Below are 6456 nucleotides of genomic sequence, written 5' to 3' on the forward strand. Positions count from 1 at the left end.
TGTAAGGGGACATTAGAAGAATGAATGTTTTAGTCTAGAAGACTGTGGCCACAGAAAGGAAGAGGAGAGAGTATCATACCTGCACCAATCTTTCTATACATGGAGAGATGGTGGAATGATCCAATAAAACTGAGTTCTCCATGCAAGAGAGAGAAAGGAAATCCTTCCAGTTGGAGGAATTGTGCTGCGTGGTGCTGAAGGGAGGAAAAAAGGAGTTGTCAAAGAGTGATGAGAAATCTACTTCAAAAAGGTCTAAATGAGAAGCCAAATGACTGTCTTGCCAGAATCGTCATACCTGGCCCTTCACAAAGGCAGGAGATGGGACTAAAGAATGGAAGAACCATGGCAAGACTCTGTCATTGACTGAACTGTAAATTTCCAGCATCTCCATTGCCATTTGCCAATCTTAAAAGTGTAAGACTGGGTCTAGGATACAAATCATAAGATGTATTTACTGTGACATCTGCCTTGTCTCACTTTCAGTATTCAGAAATTATTTATTTGTATTTGAGACTGTTACAGTCATAGAAAAGTTGGCCGGGCAAGAACTCTGAGGATCTTAATCTGACATCTAAGCAATGAAATGAACTCTGCCTGCAGGGGTTCCTTTCATGGGCAGTGGAGAGAAATAAATAGATCCAGAGTGAGTTGTGCCTCCTCCTGAAGTCAGTATGTAATAGATGTGCGCTGCCTAGAGAAGAAAGCTATTGTGACTATTTCAAACATTAGACAAATAAATTCAATGTCCACCTGCCATAGCATATCTGCCTCTCTTATCTCTCCACAATTTCTCTCATTTACTGTCCTTCACTGGATGAGTAGTTTCTTTCCTTTGTTACTACATATACATTTTTTTTCATAACCTTGTGCATGAAATAGCTGGAAACAGACAAAAATATTCTCTCTTATGTGTGCTGCTCAGAGAAATGCATAAAAGAGTAAGACATCAGAAAAAAAACCCAGAAACTTATCGTAGAGAGGAAAAAGTTCATGTCTTCCTAAGACACGCACGAATCAACCTCTGCTGATCTTAGGAAGGTATGACTTTCTTCATTTGAATGTGGTTTTGTTTGGTTTGTAGGTAGCGAACCTACATGTGACAGTGAGCAGCACACTTGACCTAACAGGTGGCATCTTTGGGGATGTTTGCATTAGGATTCATTGCACTGAAGAAAGCAGTTACAATGAATGCAATGAATAATGATACCCTGTATTATCAAAATAATTTGGAGGTCTTGCCTTTCTCTATGGAGACTGACAACAAGCTTCAAAGGGAAAGGGGGAAAATAAACGTTCGTGTTTTGAATACCTGTACAATGTCTACCTAATTGTAGCAAGACAACAGTACAACATTTGTGGTTGGAAGCATAAACACCAGAGTGTGCAGATGGAAATAAAAAACCCTACGTTTAAAACATCTCCCTGGCAATGCAAACAAAAGCAGTTGTTTCTCATTTCTTTTATTGATGCTTGCATAAAGGTTGAGGTTCTTCTCGCTAAATGTTAAGGGTGCATGCCAAGTGTGTGGTGTCCTTCTAAGAACCCAAGGTACCTGAGCCCTTCATATGTGGCTAACACTTACCATAAATGAAATACACTCCTCTCTGGTATCGTAGCTGAAAGCCTGGAGTTCCAAGAACACTGCAGTGGCAAAATGGTTACCCTCAGGTGGAACTGGAATTAGCACTGAATAATTACACCAAAAATGTCTAAATTTCTCCATTGACTAGGAGAGGAGCCTTTCCAGATCTTGTGCAGACATCTGCTTGGAGGATATATGAAATAAGGGAGGAGTCCTGGCTCAACAAGCCATGGCAGGATAATGTTGGGCAGTGGGGTTAGGATTCATCTGCCCCATTCTCCTCTGGCCATTCAGAGTTCTTTGCATTGCAGCCATCTACTTTGCAGCTAATTAATAAAAATGGGCACCCACCAGAGTGCTGCTGTCACTTACAAATAAAATGGCAGTAACTCAACTCAATGTCATCACATGGCTCTTCACTAACAAAAGTCAAAGAGAGACAGGGCAGGAGCTTTGTATTAATTGATATGTGGTGATTTCTCTGTTTTTTTTTTTAATTTTCTAGATGAGTTTCCTTATGTCTTCTGCAATAAGCTTGCAATTGTTTTTTCTTAAATACTGCATTTAAGAGCAACAATACCTCAGTGTATCATCACTGTTGTTTCCCTGTTATCTGTATCCTTATTCTGTACTGCTCCTTGAGTAGTCTCAGTGAGGTATCTTTTTCAATTATAAGGTCCACTTAGTACCTCTGTTCAATATGGTTCTCCAATATTATTGCACCAGCTTGCCTGGGACTTGTGGGTTAATATGGGTATCATTTGTTTCGCCTCCTGCCTGGGAGAACTGGAGTGAGCTTCTTCAGAAGGTTTCTTCGTCTTCCAGGTAGACATAGAGAAATCCTGGGGTTATTCAGCTCTCACACAAGTGTCACATTGCATTACTGAAAGGCAGGTTGAACATTATATTCTCTGGTTATAATCCTTGTTGGCCAAAGATTTTGCTTCAGGCACTGTCCATTCCATGGCCTGCTAGAAGCAGAGCTTCTCTTCCCGAACAAATCCCAATGGGTACAAATTGGCATAAGGTCCAAGGTCCATGCTACAGTGGTACAAAAGGTTTGTGTTATTCAGTAGAACCTGATTTTGTGAAATAGAGAAGTGGTCGCATGATCTTTATTTACAACTGACATCTGAGGTCTTGTTCGGTAATAATGTTTTAGAAATGTTCAGAGTGATTTTTCAGGAAAATTTTGTCTTGTGAGATGCAAGATACTTTGTTGAAGAAACTCGCATAGGCAGGGAAAAAAAAAAAAACCACCGAAGACTGAAGTATACACCAGTCCTTCTGTTGAATTAGTGCTATTCCAATAGGGAAGAATTAGCAGCAATATATTGCTTGACAAGTAGGATATACCGCTCTGTTCACCAGCTCTCTGTTAAGAGTCTGGTATGCATATACACGCTGATGAGGGAAATCTGCTTGATACATGATATCATGGAAAAAGAAATACTATATAACTGTATAATTTCCTTCCTTCCAGCTCAACAGGGACAGTTCCAAGGGAATCTGTTCTGGTTTTGTTAGTGAGGGGGGGCCTAAGGTGGTAGCTTCTGTAGGAAACTGCTAGAAGTCGCTCCCCTTTGTTCAGTGGACTCGGCCGGGCCTAGGGTGGACCCACTGCTGGCCAAGGCCGAGCCAATTGGTAGCAGAATGTCCCCTGATAATGCCTCTGCGATAACGTATTTAAGTAGGGGAAAACAGAAAAAAAAAAAGAGAAGAGATGTGAAGCACCTGAGCGGGGGGCAGAGAGGGGGAGGCGCGAGCCTCATGGGCCTTGCAGGCCTCACCCTCTGGCCTCCTGCCGGGCAGCCAACTGGGCCCAACTCGGCCTGGCTGCAAGAAGTGGAGAGGAGATGAGAAGTGAATAAGATGTAAAAAGGATCCTGAAAGGCATCTGCCAGCCTGTTGTGAGGAACGGCTGCAGACGCCAAGGTCAGTGAAGAAGGAGGGGGAGGAGTAATATGGCTCCTGGCCAAGATTCCTCTGCAACTCGTGGTGAAGACCATGGTGGAGCAGGTTGTCCCCCTGCAGCCCATGGAGGTCCATGGAGTAGCAGAGATTCACCTGCAGCCCGTGGAGGACCCCGTACCGGAGCAGGTGGAGGCTTGAAGGAGGCTGTGGCCTGTGGAGGGCCCGCTGGGACAGCTGTTCTGGAGGGACTGCACCCCGTGGAAGAGATGACCCACACCGGAGCAGTTTCATGAAGGACTGTGGCCCGTGGGAGGGACCCCACGCTGGAGCAGAGGAGGAATGCGAGGAGTTCTTCCCCTGACGATGATACAGTGGCGTAAAACAACATATGATGAACTGACCGCGACCCCCATTCCCTTTTCCCCCCCCCCGTGCCGCTCGGGAGGGGAAGGTAGTAGAGATAATGTTAAGCCCAGGAAGAGGGAGGGGTGGGGGGAGGTTATCTTGTTCCCTGTCTCATTCTCCTGCTAATTTTAGAAATAAATGAATAGTTTTCCCCAAGTCGAGTCTGTTTTGCCCGTGACGGTAACTTTAAGGATTTCTCCCTGTCCTTATCTCAGACCTCGAGCCGTTTTTCCTTATATCATCTCCTCCTATTCTCTCAGAGGGTGGGCGGAGCGAGAGAGAGACTGCATAGTCTGGTCCCGATCGGGGCTGAACTACGACAGAATCTCACTAGCTAATTCAGCCAACATTCTTTGAAATCTGTGCAATTAATTAAGGGCATCAAGGGCACTTTGTTGAGGTGACATAAATATTATTTCCCATGTCTTAGAATGTGGACAAAAGCTTCCAGTCAGGAGAGGTAATACCACATATTTGTTTTCTTAGATAGCTTGAGGATAGTCTTCCAACTCTTACTGGAAAATTAACTGTGTTGTCCATATGACCACATCATCGTAGATTCTGGAAATAGTGGAAAAAAAATTGAAAATCAACAGGAATATGAGAAAGAGGGTCATTTTCTTCACAGCATTTAAAGTTTATATCCCAACATTTAAAGCTTGGTAAAGTTTGAAAGAATAGTAAAGACGGAATAAACAGGCTTCATCTCAGGGAGAATTTTAGTACACCAAAATAAGGTGTACACCAAATTCCCGTAACCATTGATTCTATCGTTTAGTTGTCCTTCCTATATATCAGTTTTGGTTACTTTTTCACTAAGTGCCTGACGCCAAGAAAATTATTTTGTTCACATAGAATCATTGAGATATTTATGTTCCTTATATAAGCCAAGGAGGAAAACGGGCATGTTTTTATTTAAGATCTTCCAAAGGAAAACTCACTTTGTCTGTACTATGCATCTGTTGTTTTCCACTTACTACAGTTACGGACTGTGCCCAGCACTGCACTGCGCACTCAGGTGTCAGTCTGTATAGGCATTTTCTGAGACCGTGGGTATAAAAGAGGAGACACCTGCATAACTTTCTCGCGCTTTAGACTGTATCACTGGCCTGCAGTTAAGCTGTGTCCTAAGCTCATCTCTAATGGTGGAAGGGGGAATGAAGTGGATGCTTTTTTACATTGCTGCTGTCCCAGCAGTTGCCTCTGATCGATAGACTATGATATATACTGGTTGGCACAGTATTCCATCTTTGTTATTAAGGAGGGCCCATACTTACAGTTCAGAAAATGAGTTGTGATACTAGGAAAAAAAAATTAATATTGAAGCATGGTCATATGGGGAATAAACCTCTATTGGATAGCAGTAGTGGCTTTTTAAATTCTGATGGAGGTGTTAGGAACTGGGCAGGCACATAACGAATACTGCAGTTAGCATTCAGCACTTAGATGGAACTAGATTATTGCCATTTGTTTTGTATATACAAACACAGACCCATGACACTACTCTTTATCTGTTTCTTGAGGTCAGGTTGTTAACAGCTGGGTTTAGGCCAAAGGAATATTCAGCCATTCATCCTGTATCAGGAAGCTTCCATTCTCCCCTTCAGAAGTAGAATGCTGGGAAGTTGAAACAACTTTTTCATATATGTTATCAAATCAGACTGAGTCAACTAAGCAGTAACAGCCAACGGTAGTGTAACTGTGTAAGTTAATGATGGTCAGTTGCTTGCCTTTGGATATACTCGATATTTATCAATTCTTTTGACACCAAACATCTCCTATTCATGGGCTAGCATTCTGTGGAAACTGTAGCAATATTGGCAGTATTGACAAGGTGGAGCAGTCAAAGCCCTCAGGCTGCAAATCATACTAGTCATCAATCTTAGGTGATGACTAGCATGACACGGTATGATAATTACTCAGTCTTTCTTTTAAACACTTGTTTGTTTGCTTCTTTGTTTGTTTACCTTGAAAGAGGGTAGTAGGAAAATAAATTCACCTCCTTTGCCGTTTGAAAGTTACTCTGAGTTAAGACATTGCTGTGCATTCCTTTTTCACTAGGTCTCCAGGAAGCAAAGACAGACATCTCAATGGCTACCCAGGTATGCTCTTTCTACCCTGGGTTTCTCCTCTGTTTCCTAAATCCTCTTCTGGCTGCTTCATTATTCACATTCTATAACACTTGTGTCATGATTGTTTTATAAAATAGATGTTCTATGAACTTCATGTTAATCATAAAAGTCAATGAACTTGCTGAGGGTGCACTCTATCCCACTGTCCATGTCGCCGACAGATGAGACTTCCTCTCTAGGTGATAGCTAAAGAGGATCCTCCAGGACATGAATCAGAACAAGGGTAGGATTCATCGCACCTGACTTTAAACATCTGCATTATAGATTTCTACATAGGAGCTAGTCGTAAATGCATTTCATAGGGGAGTTAAACAGGCACCTCCAGGGTGTCTGAAATATGGCTTAGGAGTGGTATTATAGAAGTGCTTCTTGCTCTCTGCTGATGTTTAAGGATGTTAAGGGACTGCAGAACTCGGACTGACA

The sequence above is a fragment of the Chlamydotis macqueenii genome, chromosome 25, assembly GCF_036417535.1.
Source record: "Chlamydotis macqueenii isolate bChlMac1 chromosome 25, bChlMac1.mat, whole genome shotgun sequence".
NCBI lineage: Eukaryota > Metazoa > Chordata > Aves > Otidiformes > Otididae > Chlamydotis > Chlamydotis macqueenii.